Source organism: Gossypium arboreum, chromosome 3 (genome assembly GCF_025698485.1).
Source record: "Gossypium arboreum isolate Shixiya-1 chromosome 3, ASM2569848v2, whole genome shotgun sequence".
NCBI lineage: Eukaryota > Viridiplantae > Streptophyta > Magnoliopsida > Malvales > Malvaceae > Gossypium > Gossypium arboreum.
In genome coordinates this window covers 123,536,223-123,560,100 of record NC_069072.1, presented here as the reverse complement: position 1 = coordinate 123,560,100, position 23,878 = coordinate 123,536,223, and the positions used below count along the sequence as shown (strand labels likewise).

General features: G+C 32.4%; 2 non-coding genes across 2 annotated transcripts; one reads left to right on the top strand and one right to left on the bottom strand.

The window, feature by feature from the left end:
- Positions 1 to 8,342: 8,342 nt before the first annotated feature.
- LOC128291079 (small nucleolar RNA R71) lies at positions 8,343 to 8,449 on the top strand. Its single transcript, XR_008280855.1, has one exon. It is a non-coding gene; the product is annotated as a small nucleolar RNA R71 (small nucleolar RNA).
- Positions 8,450 to 20,481: 12,032 nt separating this feature from the next.
- Positions 20,482 to 20,588, bottom strand: LOC128290917 (small nucleolar RNA R71). Its single transcript, XR_008280696.1, has one exon. It is a non-coding gene; the product is annotated as a small nucleolar RNA R71 (small nucleolar RNA).
- Between the last annotated feature and the right edge of the window lie 3,290 nt (positions 20,589 to 23,878).

Here is a 23,878-nt window from a genome sequence, read left to right as displayed (position 1 = left end):
ACTATGGAGTGCACATTGTTTGAACCTTAAACACTTTGAGTGCTTTGAGTGAATCTTTAGTGAGGATGTTAATTCTTGTTGAGTTCGAATTTCAAGTAATTTTTGAGATCAGAGAGATACCTAATGTTTTTTAAAGCTTAAAATTCTCTGCTTGGATTGCTTGTGCTGTTTAGTGTCATTTTACTGTGAATTTTCATTGGATGATTATCTGTAGATTATCCTAAGACATTATCGGTGAAAATGATAAATTGATGGAAGTTAACTTGATTGTGGGTTGAGAATTTTGCTTAAGGACAATCAAACATTTAAGTGTGGGGGTATTTGATAAGTGCTAAAAGTAACATGTTTTAATCCCGTTCTTAATGTGTTTTTGGGTGATTATTTGATGTAAATTGTGAATTTTATGCTTCTAATCCTTTAAATTCATGTTTCTATACTTAAGAGAACATTTGGGAGCAAAAGGAGTGAAAACTGAAAAATCAGAGCAAGTTATAAGAGCCATACATGCTGAATCATTCCACACGACCTGTACACATGGTCGTATGAGCCACACCTCCATGTGGAATGCCGTGTCGATTTTGCGAATTGCATTCCAAACAGTAGAAAAATGAGATTTTTAGGGTTTTTCAGGCATTCTGAAATCTATATATGACAAAAAATAAGAAGATAGGAGTGAGCCAACATAGAATATTCAAGAAAACAACTAGAAAAACACCATTGAAACGAATTCTGAAGCAGATTTCTATCAAGACTAAAGACTTCCAGTTGATTTCTCAAGAAGCCATCATGAGTTTCTTTATTTTTTGTGGTTATATTGTGTTTTAGATGGTTTTATTTTCAAGCATGAATTAATTTTCTAAATAACTAGGGAAATGAATCCTATGATGAATTCTGTCTTTTGATTTTTATTTACGCAAAAAATACTTAGATTTTGTTCTCAATTATGTGTGCTTAATTCTTAGTTTGATATTTCTAGAGTATTGATTCATGTTTGATATGTTTAAATCATAGGAGGAATAGACCTCGTTTAAGAGTAGATCTAGCATAATTGAGTGGAGTTGCATGTAATTCTAGAAATAGGACGAGATAAATCTATCGGATTAGAGTCAAATCTAATAGGGGAATCCATAAATCGAGTCAATGCAATAATAGAGATTTTAATTAGAAAGAAATTTCAATTAATCAACCTAGATTCAGTTGTTCTTATTCTTGAAGAGAGATATTAGCATAATTTAGGGATTTTTACTTGCATAATTTAGATTGATAGTAACAGATGAAGTCTAGGTGAATTCTTTCCTAGGTATTGTTTTGCTTCTTGGTTGTTAATAGGTTATTTCCTGAATTATTCTTTGTCGTGTTCATAGTTAATTAATTTAGTTAATTTTAGTTTTAATCAATCACTCGAATTTATTGGTTAAATAATAAAAAGATGGTGATTACTAGTACTTTTAGTATTTGTGGGAACGATATCTTTGCTAACCGTAACTATACTATTAATTGATAGATGCACTTGCCTTAGTCAAATATTTAGTTGGTTTACAACTGCATCAAAACAAAAATGGAGATGAGAAGTGAGAGCGAAAATCAATAGTAGAGAAAATTAGCAAAAGAAATTAAGCAGTTCAAATGGAAAAAAAAATTGAATAATGGAGAATATGGAAGGAGTAAGGGAGTTGGATGGTTAACAAAGGATGAATTTTAGGGATTTTTTTCCCCAAAAATTCTATTTAAAAAGAAATAGATAATACTAAAAAAATGTTTAACTAATCAAATATTATCAAATTTAATCAGTTGTTATCCTAACAAGCTGTTAAGAGTTCAAACACAGGATCTCTAGGTAAGCAGAAGCCTTACCATTGAATCATCAGACTCATTCTTAATAGTAATCTTATAAAAATTAAAGATAATTCTTACAAATTAAGTTGGATATATTTTCAAAATTAATGAAAGAATTTTAAAAAGAAGAAATTCAAATATAAAACTTAAAGCATACTTCCAAGGCACTTAACCATTAGAACAGATTAAATCACTTAACATAATTTTAACAATTCAGAAAATTGGGGCATTACAATATAATATGTTACGTGTCACAAACATATATTAATTATTGGAAATTAATAATTATATTTGCTGTTTTTATATTGACAAAGATGGGCATTTGGTCTTTAACTTGGGGATTAAGGAGGTTAGGGGACGACTTGGAGTGTTGACTTGGATACACTGTTTGCTGATTTTGAAACGTGCATTGAATTTGGAATCCAAAATCGATTCTATATTTTCTTTTCTACCAAAATAAAACTAAATACAGAATCAATTGCCAATAATCTTTTGGTGCAATATCTAAGAGCTTGATTAAAGTACAATTCTACTACCCTAAATTGTTATGAATTAATTAATTTGTTCATTTTTTCAGAGAAAATAATTTATATAAAGTAATTTTTGTGTTTATTTTATGAAAAACAATTTGATCAATAAAAATTAATTTATAGATTAACAAAATAAATTAAACATACATGTTAAATTATTTATACTTAATAATATAATAAAATATTAATATAAATAAATATAATTTACTATTTCAATAAAATATTAATATCATAATTTTATTTTAATGATCAAATTTAACAATAAAATTTTAAATTTCAAAGTGATGATTTTTATTAAAACAAAATTGTGTAAATAATCGATTATGCGTGTGATTCTTATCATCACTTAATTTTTTAATATTTTTAGATCAAAATAGAAAAGTAAAGATGATAGAATCAATTGAAAAGAAATTTGATAAATTTAATAAAATTATAAACCTTTATCTCATATATTCCAACCATTTAAAATCATTGTTTGCAATAAAAATATTATGGTTAGACCACGTTACAGAGTGACTGAATTTTTCTATACCAAGTAACCGGGACACATGCAAACGCATGTGATTAATTTCTACAATAACTTTTTTTCCAAAAATATATATACAATGAGTAATGAAATATTATTTAGAAATTAATAATATGATTTATGCATATGGGCGGGATCTATAATTTGATTCAAACGGGTGAAATGCAAAATATAATCCAATAATAATAAAACTTAATATTTATTAAGTGTTAATAAACATAAATAGAAGTAATTTAAGATATAATATTGTTTCTATCGTGTACTTTTTGATGTTTTATTAAACTCAAGTCATTGATGGGAGAACTAGTTAAAAATTGTCGAGTTATGTTCTTTTTAACGTATGCCACCAAACAAATTAAAAGAAAATTACTCTTTTCTTAAAAAAAAGCAAGTGGTTCATTATCACTCTCAAACACTCATTTATTTATAGAAAAAGATTCAATTTTTATTTCCCATGATCATATAACCTAAAATAACAATTAAGCAATTCTATTAAAATTGCATCAAATTTTCAATAAAATTGACTTAAGATACATAACAATTATCAAGAACTTAATAATCCATTAAATATTGTATGATAAACTATTTGACAAGCCACATGATACGCTCTAAATTTTTACAATGATGAACAAATAAAGCTCACAATTCATACTAAATTTAAGTGATACATCATAGAATGCTTCAGTAAAAATCTTATAACACAAATTGTAACACCCCTTGTCTAGTCCGATCATTGGACCTGAACGAGATGATGTCACCACTGAAACTTAAACAGTTTTTGAAATATTCAATATATTGAAATGTACAATGGCATGAGTTGGCACTTACTTAAAAATTTACAAAATGTATATTTAATCCAACCATAAATACTGTCTTGAATTCAAAAGAGTTTCGGTTAAGTACAGTGAAATCAAATTCTTAATTTACTAGCCTGCAAACCACCCCGATATGTACATGTTACTAAATACAAATAAAAGGCTCACAACTAAAACCCACAACTTCTGGATTAGTCCCTTTCTTGAAGTTCAAAATGGCTTTTAATACCAGGAAGAAATAAATCGAGAAACATGATAAGTTCCTGATGAACTTATTTACTTACCCACACTGATAAACTATAATTTATACATATTTTTACCCCATGCTTAACACATTTTATGGATGGTTTCTCCTTAGAATTGGTGAATTCAATGCTCCTAATCCTTTAATTTCATGTTTTATACTTAGGTGAGCATAGGAGGGAAAAAAGGGTGAGAAACGGGCCAAAAACAGAGAAAATAGACCCACGTAGGAAATTAACACGGCCTGAACTTCCTCACACGGGCGTGTCACACGGCCATGTCCCTTTGGTAAGATTGAAGCATGACTTACGCGGGTAGATCACACGCCCGTGCCCATTTAACAGCCTTGACCACGACCTTAAGTAATCGTACACGGGCGTGTCCCTATCGAGCCCAAGTTTAGTCCAATTCAGAACAAGCCAATTTTGGGGGCTCCTAGGCATTCTAAAGCCTATTTAAACACCTGAGGAAGTACTTAGAAGAAAAACGCGGAGTAGGAAGTAAGGAATTACTCAAGGAAAGCCGATTGATCCATCTTAGAACCCGGATTCATCATCAAGACTGAAGATCTCCCTTCAAATTCCCTCAGGAGTTTTGGGTTTTCTTATGTTTTGTTATCTTTATGATTTTGAGATGTTTTCTTTCATAAGTATGAACTAAAACCCCTAAATACCTAAGGGGAATGAAACCTAAGACGGATCTTGTTATTATTGTCTGAATTGTATGATAAATATTTGATTTGTTCTTAATTATGTGTTCTTAATTCTTGTTTTAATATTACAGGATATTAATTCAAGTTAACGCTCTTATTCAGAGGAGGAATAGACCTTGTCTAAGAGTGAAATTGTCATAATTAAGTGGAGTTGATTGCGCGCATAGAGATAGAGTGATAAGATTTTTTCGGATTAGGGTGAAACCTAATAAGGGAATCCATAGATCAGGTTAATGCAATTCTAGGGTGTTAATTAGAAAGAGATTTCAGTTATTCAACCTAGGGTTAGACGTTATTAGTCTCGAGAGAGATAATAATATAACTTAGGGATTTCTACGGATCAAGTCAAATGAATAAATCGTCTGATTTAGAGTCAAATAACAAGTGAAGTCTTGGTGGAATTTTCCTTAGGTATTGTCTCAATCAATCGAATTTTCCCAAAAGTGTTTTCCCAAGTTTTCTTTTTGTGTATTCTTAGTTAATAATTAGTTTAAATAACCAAACCTCTTAACTTTTAGGCTAGATAATAAAAAGGAAGTAAATACTAGTACTCGTAGTTCCTTTGGGTTCGACAATCTGGTCTTGCTGAACTATACTACTGTTCGATAGGTACACTTGCCTTAATCGTGATAATAAGTTAGTCTCAAGAACGATTCATTTATAAATTTTTAAAACCCGTCACGAATATCACACATCACACACATACAACTTGTATGGAGAATAATTTATACATAAAGACAACTAACAGTTCACGTATGAATATAAGCAAGACGCATACAATACACTTTGTTCAAATAACAATTTGCCTTAACTCTCTGCGAACATGTGTGTTACGATAAATCTTGGTGGATTTACCCAATGCAACTTTTATAAGGTGAATTATCTTGGAAAAGTCATATATGACTAATATGCCTCAAACACACACCCGTGGAATCGCATTCGTAGTTTTATGTCTATGGACACTAATATGTGTTTTTTGTACTAACTAAAATTTACGATAAAGGCAAGCGCACCTATCGAACAATAGTATAGCTACGGTGAGTAGAGATATCATATCCACGAGAACTAAAATTATTAGTAATTACTATTTTCTTATTATTTAGCAGATAATTTGGAGTGATGAGTTTTAATCTGAAAGTACTAAACTAATTTAAATAAGAGCGCAATAGAGAACGAATCAAGAAAATAATCGAAAGGTAACCAATGAGAGAGACAATACCTAGGAAAGAATTCACCTAGACTTCTTTTATTATTATTAATCTAATTTAAACAATTTATTCAATTGGTGTCTTAATTCATAGAAGTTCCTAAATTATGCTAATATCTCTTTCGAGAGTAGAAGCAACTGACTCTAGGTTGATTAATTGAATTCTCTTTCTAATTAAAACCGATATTATCGCATTAACTTGATCTATGGATTTCCCTATTAGATTTGAATCTAATCCGGTAGATTTATGTCATCCTATTTCTAGGATTGCATGCAACTCTGCTCAATTATGCTAGATCTACTCAATTATACGATACTATAATCACCGTGTGTCTAGACCGTGTGGGTTAAAAACATTTTTTTAATTTAATTTTAAATTAGCATGCCATAAAATTAAAAGAATTAGAAAGAGCTAAACACTCAGGTTGCCTCCTGAAAAATGCTTATTTAGAGTCTAAGCTTGACCTACCTTATATTCACGCGGCTATGGTGGTTCGCGGAGCCTAAGCTTCTCTTTCTTGTTATCAATTCTGTTACCAAAATAAGGTTTGAGTTGAGTATTTTTTACCTTAAACCTGCTAAGCTCAGAATGAATTACTTCAACTGTACCATATAGAAAGATATTCCATACAATAAATGGGGTTGATCCGTTCGACTTAAGCTCTGAAAGTGAAATTCATGTATCTGTTTTGTCTAGCAGTACTTTGTCCCCAACCTTAAATTGGTTCATCCCATTCACTTGCTCCACATGGCATCGATTTGGCTCTTCATTGTGCTTTTTTCGATTTCTCTCTGACATGTGTTCGCCATTCATCTAGTTTATCATTTTGAACCATTCACTATTCATATGTTGTGTTGTTTCTGTTGCATTCACCGAAACATGGCTCCATTATGTTTTCATAAGGGATTTCTTGCAAAGAAGATTGAGCAACATGGTTACTCACATTAACAGAACATTTCATATCACTTAGCTCACTAGAGACTTTCACAAAATCATGTGCTTGGAGAGTAATCATTTCATCACCTACACGAAGTACTAATTTACCCATACCAATATCAATAATAGTCCTGGCAGTGGCTAAAAATGGGCAACCTAAAATTAAAGGTTTCTTACTGCCCTCATCCATGTCCAACACAATAAAGTTAATGGAGAATATGAATTTATCTATTTTATTAAGCACATCCTTAAGAACAAACCTAGGATATCTAATGGTTCTATATGCTAATTTAATACTCATCCTAGTGTGTTTGGGTTTCCCAAGACCAAGTTGTTTAAACATTTTGCAGGGCATGACATTAATAGTGACCCCTAAATCAGCTAAGGCATTATCAATATTTAAACTAACAATGATACAAGGAATAGTAAAACTGCTTGTTGGGTAGTTTATTTTGAAGAATGGTTGAGCAAACAACGTTGAGCTCCACAGTTGACGAGTCATCTATCTTCCTTTTGTTTGCCAATAGTTCCTTTAAAAATTTAATGTAACTTGGCATCTGCGAAAGAGCTTCAACAAACGGTAAGTTAATATGTAATTTCTTTAAGAGCTTGAGGAATTTACGAAATTATTCATTTTTGTAGTCTCTCTTTGTCGCGTTAGGATATGACACTAGAGGTGTATATTCTTTGACAGTTAGCTTTTGTTCTTTCTTATCTTCCTCAACCTCATCTTTGTCCGCCACATTTTCTTGCCTTGTTTTATGTTCATATTCAACTAACCCATCTGCGTTTCGAACAATAATTGCGTGGAGTTGCTCCATTGGGTTAGTTTCAGTATTGCTAGGCAAGCTACCTTGTGGTCGTTTTAAAATTAATTTAGGAAGTTGACCTAATTGATTCCCGAGTCCTTGAATTGATGCTTGCTAATTTTTTAGTGCTACCTCAGTGTTTTGAAAATGAGTTTCTGACATCGAGATAAACTTTATAAACATCTCCTCAAGGTTCAGCTTTTTCTCTTACTGATAAGGTGGTTGTTGGAAGCCTGGGGGGTTGTGCTATTTGATTTCCTTGACCACCCCAAGAGAAGTTGGGATGATTCCTCCAACCTGCATTATAATTATTACTATACGGGTTGTTTTGAGGCCTAGAATTATTACTCATATAATTGATTTGTTCATTCTCTATGCTAAGAGCGAATGGTAAACATTTTAGATTATTTATTCCACCTCCATTTGTATCGTATTGCATTACCGAATGTACCTACGTAGAAAGATATAAACCATCAATTTTCTTATTTAATACCTCTACCTAGTTTGATAACATGGTGACCGCATCTAAGTTAAAAACACTGGCAACTTTCATCGGCTTTGTCCTCATGATGTACCACTAATAATTATTCAGTGTCATCTCTTCAATTAATTCATAAGTTATTTTGGGTGTTTTATTTTCAGAGTTCCATCGGCTGCCGCATCAATTAATTGCCTAGTTGAGGGATTCAAACATTTGTAGAAGGTTTGAACTTGCGACCATAAAAGTAACCCATGATGAGGGCAACATCTTAATAGATTTTTGTATCTCTCCCATGCATCATGTAGAGTCTCTAAATTGATCTGCACAAAAAAAGAGATGTCATTCATCAACTTGGTTGTTTTAGTCAGTGTGAAGTAGTTTAGCAGAAATTTCTTAATCATTTGAGCCCATGTAGTGGTGGAACCTCGTGGTAAAGAGGTTAACTACTGTTTAGCTTTGTTCCTCAACGAGAAAAGGAATAATTGTAAATGATGTGCCATTTATCTTGAAAGTGTCGAAGATTTCCAAGAAATTGGCCAAATAAGTATTTGGATCTTTGTCTTGCAAACCATCAAACTAAACAAACTATTGTACCAACTGAATAGCTTTCGACTTCAGTTCAAAATTATTTGTACCAATAGTGAGTCTCACAATACTTGATTCAACCCCAGTCAGAGTGGGCTTGGCATAATCGTACATAGTAATAGGGACATGAGCAGGAATTGCAGGAGGCCGCTGAATATTCTAGTTATTACCCATCTCTTTAGTAATAACAATGTCCTCTTGTTCGTCTACTAAATTCTATCGACTCTGCCTTGCATCTCTATGATTTCTGCGAGCAGTACTTTCAATCTCACAGTTGAAAAGTAATGGTCCCGACGGGTTTCTTCTAGTCATAAACCAAAAGAACCTGCTAAAAGCAAAAAGAAGAAAAAAATTAGAATGTAAAAATTAAACTAAAAACAAAAATATATAACAAAATAAAAATGACTAAATTAATAAAAATAAAGTGTTCCTAATATTTTAGTCCTTGGCAATGATGCCAAAAACTTAATGTTTGTTTTCTGTACTAATTAAAATTTATGACAAAGGCAAGCGCAACTATCGAACAATAGTATAGATACGGTGAGTAGAGATACCGTATCCATGATGACTAAAATTACTAGTAATTACTGTTTTCTTATTATTTAGCTGACAATTTAGAGTGATGAGTTTTAATCTAAAATTACTAAACTGATTTAACTAAGAATGCAACAGAGAGCGAATCAGGAAAATAATCAAAAGATAACCAATGAGAGAGACAATACCCAGGAAAGAATTCACCTAGACTTCTTCTATTATTAATAATCTGATTTAAATGATTTATTCACTTGGTGTCTTAATCCGTAATCCCTAAATTATGCTAATATCTCTTTCGAGAGTAGAAGCAACTGACTCTAGGTTGATTAATTGAAATCTCTTTCTAATTAAAACCCTTATTGTCGCATTAACTTGATCTATAGATTCTCCTATTAGATTTGACTCTAAGCCGGTAGATTTATGTCATCATATTTTTAGGATTGTATGTAACTCCACTCAATTATGCTAGACCTACTTTTAAACAGAGACTTTTGCTCCATTGAATTAAGCACATTAAACATGAATTAATATCCCAAAAATATTAAAACAAGAAATAAGCACACATAATTTAGAACAAGAATCAAGTATTTATCATGTAAAACATAAATTAAATAATAGAATTCATCATAGGTTTCATCCTCATAAGTATCTAGGGAATTAGTTCATAATTTTGAATAAAAACATCTCAAAGTTATAAAAACCATAAGAAGCAAATAAACTCATAAAAAATTCAGATGAAATTAAAAGGAGGTCTTCGATCTTGATGGAAATCTACTTCAGAAGTGGCTCTAATGGTGTTCCTTGAGTGTTTTCTACGATTTTCTCTGATGGTTCTCATATCTCTTCTTCTATTTGGTATTTATAGACTTTAGAATGCTCAAAAAGCCTAAAAGTTGTGTTTTTCCGTGTGTTTGGGAAGCAAGGTGCGAAATTGACACGAGCTAGCATATGGGCATGTGCCCAGCTCGTGTAGCTCACAAGGGCGTGTGCCGAGCCTGTGTGGCTCTTAAAATCTATTCTTTTTCTTTGATTTTCACTCATTTTTCACTCCTTTTGCTCCTGAATGCTCACCTAAGTATAAGAACATGAATTCAAAGGATTAAGAGCATCAAATTCACCAATTTACATAAATAATAATCCAAAAACGTATTAATAATGAGATTAAAATATGTTAGTTTTGTCATTTATCAGACATGTACCTGCAGACTCAGGTTTTTAGATTTGTACTTGCCCTCGTATATACAAATCTATTCTTAAAGATAATTCTTACAGAATCTCATTCAATAAATATTTCTTGTGCAATCATGCTTGGAGAACTTAGACCCGCAAACTCGCACTATGCGAACTTGTTCTAACGGACCTGCTTGGAGGACTTATTTCCATTAATTTTCATATAGCAGAGTCCTAGAGGATTGGCTTAGTCTAGGAGCTTGAGGAGAAGTCCTACAGACTACCTTATCTTGTAATATAGTCCTTACAAACTCATAATTGGGGACGATTCAAAAAACTCATGCCTAAATGGTAATCCATGTGGACTTTTGATTGAGTGATGGTATTGGCTGACTCACATTCGCTAAATTTCATTTAAAGGAACCAGACTTGTTAATAGCTACTTTTACATTTTAAGACAAATCCTCCAGACTATCTGTTAGTATTTTAACCCGATTAAGTAACGAATAAGAAAATAGCAGAATAAATTGAGAAATTGAACACACTAATTTAACGTGGAAAAACCCCTCCAAAGAGGATAAAAAACCACGGGCAAAGATGATTTTACTATAATGGAAAAAGAACGAAGAGTACAAAAGATGGAGATAAAAACTAAACCCCGAAAACCCGAAAACAAAGAACCCACAAAACGTAAACACAAAATTCTTTAAATATGTTATGAGTTCTAATCTCTAATGGGTGTATTTTCTAAGGTTGTAAAAGAGCCTATTTATAGGCTAAATTCATAGATCAAATAATAATAAAATAATCTAAACTAATCAGTGTTTGATTGAAACAAGTAAACAGAGTTTAACTGAAAGACTATTTTTCAAATTTGACTGAAAATAGGAGTCATATTTAACACTATCTTATATCTACATACATTAAGGCAAGTCCTTGCAGATTGTCATAACTTGCTACTTGAGGACAAATCCCACCAGAATGCCAATCCTTTTTCAATCAACATTCCACCACAACACTGATACTTTATTCATAATATATCTTAATGTTGGACACAACTTTAAATGTTAAGAAAGCATACGCCATCCTTAATTAACTTGCATTCTACTTCAAAATTTACAGTTTGCCAACATAAAAGCAATTCATATACCATCTAGTCAAATTCATTCAACAACCATAAACTTATAAACAAACAATAGTTCATTATCGATTATTACTTCACGACTTATCAGACAATAATTATACACACCAAAATCTTCAACTTAAACTACATATTCACTTTCAAAATAGAACAACATCGACATCACTTTCACACAGCAACATTAAGGTTCTATATCTCTAGATTGTGTAGTTAAGTTTTTAATCAAACATAACCTTGCCACATACAAACTGAAAACTAAAAATTAGAGTTCAAAAACTCACCCGTAGAACACCCAAATGCTAAAACCTTACACCAATCTAGCTTTTCCTTTGTCACTCCAGCCTCCTTCTTAGTTAACTAACAAAATAACCATTCATCAATCAAAACCAACTTTCACAAGTTAGACAAATGAAATCCATTAACATGCAAAAAATTTTTATGGGCTATCTAATGAGTTTATGTTCACAACCATGAATAATACTGTAGCTTATCATTTTCTTACCTTTTACCTTCACTAAAAAAGGTATAGGAAAGTTTAAAAAGATTATCAACTCACCAGATTCTTACTTTCTCAAGCTAATATGCCTACTTTCCCTTCATGCAGATTAATCCTTAATTCCTTACTATTCTAGAAAAGTAGAGAAAAATAAAAATGATTATTTCTAGAATAAGAGAGAATGACCCCTTAGCATTTTCAGTTCTCCTCTTTATACCCATCTCACTTTTGTTCACTAATTCCCACATTCAAATATAAAATATTTAAGCGGTAATTATGTTGTTCCCCACTCAATCTATCTAGTTCAAATGCAATGGAACCAAAATTGAAATTCAACTATCTACCAAATGGGTTCACAAAATTCCATAAATCACACTAAGGCCCTCATGAACTATCTAAAATTCAATTATCTACCAAAAGTTTCATAATTTGATATCTCTGCTTATTGTGGATTTTAATTCAAGATAATCATTTAATAACTGTCATCCCTGAAATTAAGACCAAACTTTAATTTAACAGTTTTAGGCATGACACAACTATACTTCAATTGTTATTTTTCGTATAAATAACCTTAATTGGTGTAATTAATGCCTTTTTTTTCTTTTAAAAAATTGTTTTGGAATGATGAAAGAGGTTAGAGGGGGTTAAGTCATTGATGTTAAACTCGTTTCCCTGACTTAGGGAGAAAAAATAGAAAAAAATTAAAAAGTTGTTTAGAGAATATATTAAATAATTATAAACAAGGACCTAAAAAAGTCTTTAGTTTGAACACGAAATATAGCTTCTTTAAGGAAAAAAGTGAAATATAGTTATTGAACTATAATCTTAAATTTGAAACCCTAATTTACATCAATATTTGGTATAAATAATATTAACTTTTTAAATTTAAGACTTAAAATTATACTTCCAATAAATGATACATAAAACTAAAGCCAATAAAAACAAGTTGTTAAGAAATGAGAGCTAAATCAAGAATATAATAAAAATTTATATAATTAATTTGAAAAATTAAAAAATCCAAAAGGGCGACCGCTCATGCGCACACGATTCATTAGTGTATAAAACTTCCTTTATTTGTCAATTGCCTTTATTTTCCAAGATTTTGGTGTTTACATGGAGACTAGGTTGCATTGGAATCTACTCTTCAGTAAGGGAGTTCACTGATAAAAATAATTGCATAATAATGATAACTTTTGTATAAGAGTGAGCCTTTAGTACTTGAAGTTTCTGATACTAACCGAATTATGGTGCGAGTGTGAACCTCAGTGAATGCACATAGTTCAACCATGAAATTTTAATTTCCTAGAGAGATCTAAACATGCATGAAGGTTTAAGTCTTTAGAATTGGAGTGATAATCCCCTTGATGTGAAATCCTAGGAGGCTTAGCAATTTCGAGAGGATTTAGGCAATTTTGTTACACTGTTTGAGCCTTTTCAAGCCTACCTTGTTGATTATTATCCTTAGAAACCCCAATTTGAGCTTAATGACCTATTTTTATTGACTTAACCATACATTAAGTAGCTATTCCCCTTTTTTGAGCATTCCAATTTATTTTCTACCAAATCTTACACTTAGTTTATCTTGGATATCATTTTGCTAAAGATTTGGAGTTTAGAGAGAGATATCTTTTTCTCATTGAATGTTCCTAGTGTTAAATCATATGCTAGTGTATGCTCAAATTATCTTAGCTTTAGTTTTTACTATTTTTAGTTTTTTAAAAAAGAGAAAAACAACAGAAGAAAACAAATTGTGAATAGTTTGTTTTGTATTGTTATTATTGAACATAAAATTGTAGTTGGGGAAATTGGGAAGAAATTAGGTAACTTTGAAGGATATCTCCATTTTTAAAGGGTTTGTGTATAACTATTCATGAGCTCCAAGGCAAGCTAAATTCTAAGATTTTTAGCCTATAAATTTCCATCTTAATCCATAACTTGAACCTAGCCACATTACAACCATGTGAAGATATAATAATCTATATCGCTATGCCAACTACATTAGTGGAGAGGAGTTATTGAGTTCAACTTATGAAGACATGAATTGAACCTTAGGATTGTTGCTTAGCTTAATCTAAGGAATAAAGATTGATAGGGAAAAACTATTCATACACTTACGGGGAACGCATTCAAATCATGGCTGTGTTAGCATTTTAATTCTTGAGGAATTTGACTTATAAATATACATGAGTTAGATATTTGAAAGTTGAATTGAGAGCATCATATCATTGTTGCTTGATCATTTAGGAGAGTTGATTATGATTGGCTAGTCTTGTTCGTTTTGTTTTTGAGTCTCGATGTGTTTCTTGTGTGTAATTTGTTATTTGGGTTGTGTTTCTTAGGTTAGATAATGTCATCACTCGGGACGAGTAGTAAATTGAGTTTGAGGTGTGACAACTCTAGGATATAGAGTTATTTTATTACTTTTAAGCTTATATTTCAATCAAGTTAGAGTGGTTTAGAGTGTTTTTATAGTTGTTTTAATTTAGAGTGGTTTAGAGTGTTTTTATAGTTGTTTTAATTATGTTTATATTAAGTAGTTTACTTTTGAAAATTTTATTTTAATAATGTATTTCTGTCAAATGAGACACTAAAAATGTGAAATTTTATTCTTGAAGGTAGGGATACTAGAAAGTTGGAAATGTGGAGAGAAAAGATGTTGAATTTTGACATTTAAAGACCCAGTGTTACAGCAAAACTGCAACATCGAGCCTGATGGGAATAGATTGGAGACCTACGTTTAAAGAACGCCAAATTAGCTTTTGGGCTTAACCCTTCTCAAGTGCTGATGATGACCAAGAATCAAAATGGTTATGACTATGCAAAAAATGTAAAGACCTAAACACTCCCAAAAGGACAAAAATAGAATAGAAAGGGGAATTGACCTAGCCTACAATCTTTGGAGGATATAAATACCACTGTCAGAACATAGAGAAAGAGAGAGAGAGAGTTGTCTGGTGCATAAAGAAAAACATCAATTTTCAAAAGAAAACAAGTTGGAAAAGAAGGAGAGAAGAAGGGAAAGAAAGAGAAGAACGAATTGAGGAGAACCACCTTATTCAATTTGAAAGCTCTTCACTTTTCTCTTTGCCTTTTGTGTTTTTTTTTTCTTTTGCTATTGTGAACCATGATTGAGTTGTTCTTAATTGTTTTTAATTTGGTGATTTTGGGCTAAATGTTTTTTAGCTAGAATAATTATGAAACCCTAATATAGGATTATTGGTATTTTACTAAGGATGCTTGTTATAATATGAGGTTTATTCTGTAACAGCCTGAAAGTCAATATTATCGAAAAATGTAATTTTCGGGACTCCATTTTCATAAATCGAGTCCGTACATATTTAATAAAAATATTTACGGAGCTATTATATTAGTGAATTGAATTTTGGATAGACAATTTAGTTGAATTAGTGATTAATTAAGGTATAAGGACTAAATTGTAAAAGTCCAATCGTGATAGATTTTTAAATTGCTAAAGGACCAAAAGAACAAATGGACCAATTTCAATTAAGTGGATGGTGGAAATGGATGTTGACATCCACTAACTTGGGTAAGTATGATTAAGCTTTAATTAACTAAGTTTAATTAAGGTAAAGCATGATTAATTAATTTTAATTAAAGTATATATATTAATTAAAAAAATGAACATTCTTATGTTCATCTTCCATTTTCACAAAATGAAAAAAGAGATAGAGTTTGAAACTTTCCAAACTTTAGTCCTTTGAGTGGTAAGCAAGTTCTACCCCGTTTCTTGTAATTTTATGATTTTGAGGTTCCAGGAGTTTGATTTAGCTAACCTGTATATCAATTTGTAAAACTGTTAAAATTTTCAAAAGTTTCCATTGTTGATTTCTTGAAGTTGGTGTTAAATGGTTAGATTTTAAGATTAAATATGAAAAAAGGCTATTTTGTAAAGTGAAAATTGTTAGTTTTAAACATAGGAACTGAGGTGTAAATATTCGAAATTGGCATGAAATTTCTATAATTATAGATAATATTGAGCTGTAGAAGGATGGAATTGAGATCAGTTTTGAAATTGAAGCTCAAATTTGATAGGTATGACAATTTCGATTTTAGGGGCTAAATTAAATAAAATAAATTTTTTTGTATAAAATGACAATTAAGTATGAATTTGGTTGTATATTGATGGTTTTTTGTGTTTATATTAATCCGTAGCTAACGTTAGCCTCGATTCCTCGAGAGGGAAGGAAAAGTTAAAGCCGTTGATGAATAACTCGAAGTTTCCGGTATGTATTTTTATGATTTAAAACCTATATAATTTTCGCATTTTCATGTTAGTCTATATTGTGCATTGTTAAGGTAAGTTAGTAAGAATAATTGAATTGGTTTGGCGTAATTGAGATTTGATAAAGGTTGATTGTTTGATTATGGGAATTTAGAAGTTAAAGAAGGTGATTGGACCAATTAAAATGAATAGTGAAAACCATCATTTTCGGGCAATTCGGGGTGGTAAGTCATCATTGTCAGGCAATCCAGGATGGTAGAATTGAATGAGAAAACCATCGTAGCCGGGCAATCCGAAGTGGTAAGTCATTATTGCTGAGCAACCCAGGGTGACATTATTGAATGAGAAAACCATCATAGCCGGGCAATCCAAGGTGGTAAGCCGTCGTTGCTAGGCAATCTAGGGTGGCAGGTCATCGTTGCCGAGCAATCTGGGATGACAGATATAAATGAGTTGATAATGAGCTTGTGAGCTTGGAATATCATTGAGAAGATAACACAATTTGAGATTTTACGCATTAGAAATGTATATTGAACGATGAATCCATGTTTAAAATATAAATAAAAAAATTCTTAGATAACAACTCTATGTGTTGTGAATTATACCATATCGTTATATTGTTTCAGATTTATAGGAATATTGTTGAGTGATATAATAGGAATATTGTTGAGTGATATACTTGTCATACAATTTATTTCTCATGCACAAGTTAGGTTTAAAGAAAAGTTTCAAGTATTGACTTCAACATCCAATAGAGACCCCAAACTCTATAAAGTTTGTGAACTTTTTTTGTTGGTCAAATCGACATGTACCTAGTGAAGTCATTTTGGTATTTTGTTGTCAATGACATCGAATATGAATGTTAGTATGAGAACTTCATTGTGCATACATATATGTGAAGCTACTATATGTAATGCTTGATAAGTTATGCTTGGTTTTATTGGTAGTAACCTTAGGTGTAAGCTTGTCACTTTATTTGATATTTAAGTTGGCTAAGTAGATGGGTTGGTATGTAAGCTTGTTAGATGTTATGTATAATGTTTAGGTATGAAATTGGTATCTTAGTTGTCTTAAGTCATGAATATGTATGTTTACTTGTGATTGGATTAGTATAAAAGTATTTTATGATATGGTATGTTGGTCAAATGGAAAAGTTTGGAATTATGGTGTGAACTTTGATAAAAGATTGAGCTGTATGTGATGATATGGTTTAAATTGAAATGAGTAAATGATCTAGATTGACATGTTTTAGTGAGCTTTGACTTAGGTGGGATTGGTATCTAATGAGTATATTAAGTACTTGAAGCTATGTTTGTTACTTGTAAAGATTGTATGGTTTTTGTAGAAATAGTATGTGACATCGCGACGTCGTTCAAACGATGTCACCACGGGAGTTTCACGTTGCGACATTGGATTGTTATCGTCAGGATGGGACTTAGCCAGACAATGTCGAGATGAGGGACCTCGTTATCATAATGAGGCCAAGTCAGTTTGTCAAATTGCGATGAGGAAGACCCTCACGTCGTAACGTTAGTTCTGTAAATTTGAAATTTTTTACATTTTAGTCCTTATTCATTCTTATGTTGATTTTTGAGCTTTCGTAAGCCTGAGTAGACCTGATAACTATTGAATACCATGTTTAATACGTGTTTTGTTTAAATGTAGCCCTTTTAATGTTATAAATTGAATGTATCGATCGTAGTTACTCCGGCAATGAATGTGGCATCTCGTAGCTTGGACCTTGCGATCGGGTTGGGTATGAGGGTGTTACATATTCATTCAAGTGTTATTCATGTTTAATGCTTGCTATCACCTGATCAACATTAGTGGTAATCGAGCTAATTGATAATTCTGAAAAGGTTATGATTAATGGACGTAAAACTTGAATGATTCACGTTTAATTTCTTTAATTTTAAATGTGTAATAATATAGACGTCTATTTTTATGGTGCATAATCTTATAGGAATATGCTTGCAATTGGATTCTTCGCATTAAATTGGTATAGACATATGTTAAATTAGTTAAATAATTGAACATAGTGACTTCAAGAGAAGCTTATAAACTGTTGATTCTGAATTAATAAATTGTCATAATGCCGCAACATCACTGCAACATCATTACCAGTAGTTGCATATTAAGGGGAAATAATTATTCTATGATAAACCTCAAAAGTAACATATTTTAATCACATGCTTGACATATTTTTGGATGATTTATCATAAGATTTAGTGAATTTGATGCTCATAATCCTTTAATCTCATATTTTATATCTAGATGAGCATAGAAAAGCGAAAAGTCTAAGAAAAAGGCCAAAAACGGACAAAATAGGTTTATTTCAGTGCTGCACATGGCCCAGACACTTCCACACGGGTAATCCACACGTCCTTGTTATACACACGGTCAAACCACACGCCCGTGTGTAATGGCCGTGTCGACTTAAAACCATATCAGAATTGCACACGGCTTGAGCACCACCACACGAGCGTGCCGTACGGCCGTGTCCCTATCAAGACCTATTTTAATTCTACTCGGGAAAGGCTAATTTTGGGCTATTTTTGGCATTCCAAAGTCTATTTAAACACAAGAGAATAGGATCAAAGGGGACAGGGAGAGTAGAAGGCAGAGAATACTCGAAGATAGCCAATGAAATCAGCTCGGAAGCAGGATCTACTTCAAGCCTAAAGATCTCCATTCAATTTCCTTAGAAGTTCTTTGGGTTTCTTTATGTTTTGCTGTTTTCCCAATTTTGAGATGTTTTTCATAATTGTTAGGAACTAAACTCCCTAAATACCTCTGGGAGATGAAACCTAAGACAGATCTTATTACTATTTGAATCATATGATAAATACTTATTCTTATTCTTAATTATGAGTTTTAATCCTTGCTTTAATATTCCAGGATATTAATTCAGGTTTTGATGTGCTTATTCAGTGGAGCAAAAGTTCCTGTTTAAGAGTAGATTTTCCATAATTAAGTGGAGTTGCATGCAATCTTAGAGATAGGACGACATAGATCTACCGGATTAGAGTCAAATCTAATAAGGGAGTCTATAGATCGAGTTAATGTGATAATAGGGGTTTTAATTAGAAAGAGATTTCGATTAATCAACCTAGAGTCAGTTGTTTTTAGTCTCGAGAGAGATATTAACATAAGCTATGGATTCTTTCGGATTAAGTCAAGCGAATAAATCGTTTAATTCAAAAGTAATAAGTGAAGTCTAGGCAGATTCTTCCTTGGGTATTATCTTCTCCATCGGCTTTCCAAAAGTATTTTCCTACTTTAATCTCTGTCGTGTTCTTAGTTAATTAGATAGTTAGTCTTAGTTTAAAAACATCCCTTCAATTCTTAGGCTAGATAATAAAAAATAGTAATTACTAGTACTTTTAGTCCTTGTGGATACGATATTTCCGGTCTCACTATAACTATACTACTGTTCGATAAGTGCACTTGCCTTAGTCAAATTTTTAGTTAGTTTAGCGACCATCAAGTTTTTAACGTCGTTCCCGGGGACTAAGATATTAGGAACACTTAATTTTTATTACTTTAGCCATTTTTTATTTTTATTGCAATTTAATTTAATTTTTAATTTTAATTACTAATTTTTCTTTTATTTGCTTTTGGCAGCTTTTTATAGTTTATGACTAGAAGAAACCCGTCAGGACCTCTACTTTTTGACAGCAAAACTGAAAGCACAGATCGGAGAAATCGTAGAGAGATAAGGCAAAGTCTACGGTATATAGAGGAAGAGCATGAGGACGATACCAATAACACAGAGGAGATGGTCGAAAATCAAAATAATCCGCTACCTCCTGTGGTTGCCGCAAATCCAGTGAATTAGAATCCTACTCCTCGTACTATGTACGACTATGCTAAGCCCAATTTAACAGAAGCTAAATCGAGTATAGTTAGACCTACTATTGGTACAAATAATTTTAAACTGAAACCTAACACGATTTAAATGATACAACAGTTTTTTCAGTTTGATGGTTTGCAGGACGAGGATCTAAACACTCATTTAGCAAATTTTATGGAATTCTGCGATGCCTTTAAAATCAATGGCATTTCTGACGATGCCATTCGCCTTCAGTTATTTATCTTTTCATTACGGAATAAGACTAAATAGTGGTTGAACTCGTTACCACGAGGGTCAATCACTACTTGGGAACAAATGACTGAAAAATTTTTGCTTAAATATTTTTCGCCGGCTAAAATGAAAAAGTTGAGGAATGATATCTCTTCTTTTGTGCAGATAGATTTAGAAGCACTTTATGATGCATGGGAGAGATACAAAGATTTATTGAGAAGGTGCCCTCACCATGGTTTACCTCTTTCGCTACAAGTTCAAACTTTCCACAACGATTTGAATCCCTCAACTAGACAAATGATCGACGCAGCTGCTAGTGGAACCATCTACAATAAGGCACCTGAAGAGGCTTATGAGTTCATAGAAGAGATGTCACTGAACAATTATCAGTGGCAACTCATGAGGACAAAGCTAACAAAAACAGTCGACATTTTTAACGTTGACTCGGTTACTATGCTTTCAAATCAGGTAGAACTTTTGAATAGAAAGATTGATGGTTTATTTGGTTTTACGCAGGTACATCCAGTAATGCAGTGCGACGCAAGTGGAGGTGGAACAAATAATTTAGAATACCTACCCTACGGCCTTAACATAGAGAAAAAGAAAATAAATTATATGGGTAATAATCCTCGAACTCAAAATAATCCTTACAGTAACAATTACAATGCAGGGCGGAGGAACCACCCAAACTTCTCATGGGGAGGCCAAGGGAATCAAAGACTACCACCCCCTCTAGGCTTCCAACAATAACCTTACCAACAAGAGAAAAAGCCGAACCTTGAAGAGATGATGAGAAAGTTTATTTCAATAGCGGAAACTTGTTTTCAAAATACTGAAACAACACTTAAAAATCAACAAGCATCGATTCAAGGGCTCGAGAATCAAATAGGACAGCTGGCTAAGATAATTTCAAAAAGACCACCAGAGAGTCTACCTAGTAACATCGAACCCAATCCAAAAGAGCATGTGAAAGTAGTTACACTAAGGAGTGGGAAAGTGTTAGCTGAATCTGAAAAGAAGCTGCCACAAGAAGCTGATAGGAAAGAGGACGAGGAGGTAAAACCTGAAATAAGTGAAAAACCAGTGCTGAGGGAATATAAACCACTAATCCCGTATCTAGCAAAGTTGAAGAAAGACTATATGGATGGAAAATTCGGTAAATTTCTTAAACTTTTTAAATAGTTGCATATTAACTTACCTTTTGTTGAAGCTATCTCGCAGATGCCTACATATGCAAAATTTTTGAAGGAGCTTCTAACAAATAAAAGGAAGTTTGAAGAGTTGTCTACAGTAGAGTTCAACGAGGAGTGCTCGGCCATACTCTAAAATAAACTACCAACCAAACTGAAAGATCCAGGAAGTTTTACTATTCCCTGCTTAATTGGTAGTTTAAATGTTGAAAAGGCACTAGCTGATTTAGGCGCTAGCATTAATTTGATGCCTTACAAAATGTTCAAGCAACTTGGCCTTGGGGAACCAAAACCTAATAGGATGAGTATTCAACTAGCTAATAGATCTGTTAAATATCCTAGGGGAATTATTGAAGATGTACTCGTAAAAGTAGATAAATTCATATTCCCTGTTGATTTTGTTGTGCTTGACATGGATAAGGATATTGAGGTGCCTTTAATTTTAGGTCGCCCATTTTTAGCCACTGCTAGGGCTGTTATTGATGTGGGTGACAGTAAACTTGTGCTTAGGGTAGGTGACAAAGAGACTATTTTTAAAATTTATGATGCCATGAGATTTTCTAGAGAACAAGATAACTCTTGTTATTTTATTGATTCTATTGATCATGCTAGTCAAGATTCTTTACAGAGAATCATTCATAAGGACACATTGGAACTATGTCTTGCCCAAGGAGAGGAGGTAAATGATGATAATTCTGCGTTAGGAAAGGCAAAAGCTGAATTAAATTCTAATGAGTCTTCACTGAGACAGAAGAGCTATGAGGATATTGAGGTAAACAAGGAATTAAAATTAAAACCCTCTCCTAATTTGGAATTGAAGCAATTACCAAATCACCTAGAATATGCGTTTCTTGGAAATAATTCCACATTACCAGTAATAATTGCTTCAGATTTACAGCCAACCGAAAAAGACGAGTTACTTCAAGTTTTGAAGGAGCATAAAAGAGCTATAGCTTGGAAGATTTCTGACATAAGAGGGACCAGTCCTTCTTTCTGCACACATAAAATTTTAATAGAAGGTGAATGTAAACCTTGTGTGCAAACTCAAAGACAACTGAATCCTAACATGAAAGAAGTCGTAAAAGCTGAGGTAATTAAAATTTTAGATGCAAGAGTTATTTATCCTATTTCTGAAAGCTCTTGGGTGAGTCCTGTGCATGTTGTCTTAAGCAAGGAAGCATGAATATTGTAGCTAATGAAAAGAACGAATTGATCCCAACACGAACAATCACGGAATGAAGAGTTTGCATTGACTATAGTAAATTGAACGATGCCACAAGAAAAGATCACTTCCCTTACCATTCATTGATAAGATGTTGGAAAGATTATCTAAGCATATGTATTATTGCTTCCTAGATGGACTCTCTGGTTTCTTCCAAATCCCAATAGCTCTTGAAGACCAAGAGAAAACGACATTTATATGTCCATACGGTACGTTTGTTTATAGACGAATGCCTTTTGGATTATGTAATGCTCCTTCTACTTTTCAGCGATGCATGTTGTCCAATTTTTATGAGCTCGTAGAAGACATTATAGAGGTATTTATGGACGACTTCTCGGTATTAGGTAACTCTTTCCATCTTTGCCTTAAAAATTTAAAACGAGTCCTAATGAGATGTGAGGAAACTAACCTTGTACTGAACTGGGAAAAATGTCATTTCATGGTTCGTGAAGGGATTGTGTTAGGCCACAAAATTTCTAGTAACAGGATCGAGGTTGACAAAGCGAAAATTGAAACTATTGAGAAATTGCCTCCCCCTAGTTCAGTTAAGGCTATTCGATGATTTATAGGTCATGCTAGATTTTATAGAAGATTTATCAAGGATTTTTCTAAAATAGCTAAGTGGTTAACGAATTTACTAGAAAAGAATATGCCTTTTAATTTCAATCAAGAATGTTTAGAAGCATTTAACACTCTGAAAGATAAATTAATTATCGTTCCAATTGTAGTTGCACCTGATTGGAATTTACCCTTTAAACTAATTTATGATGCGAGTGATTTTGCAGTAGGTGCGGTTCTTAGACAGCGAAGAGACAAGCATTTTCAACCAATCTATTATGCTAGCAAGACATTGATAGCCGCACAAGAAAACTATACGACGACTGAGAAAGAATTATTGGGTGTGGTTTTCGCATTCGATAAATTTAGACCATATTTAATATTATCTAAAGCTGTCGTATACACTGACCATTGAGCTCTTTGATATCTCCTTTCTAAATCAGATGCAAAACCTCGACTAATAAGATGATACTATTTTTGCAGGAATTCGATTTAGAAATTCAAGATAAAAAGGGAGTAGAAAATCTTGCAGCAGACCATATTTCCAGATTAGAAAACC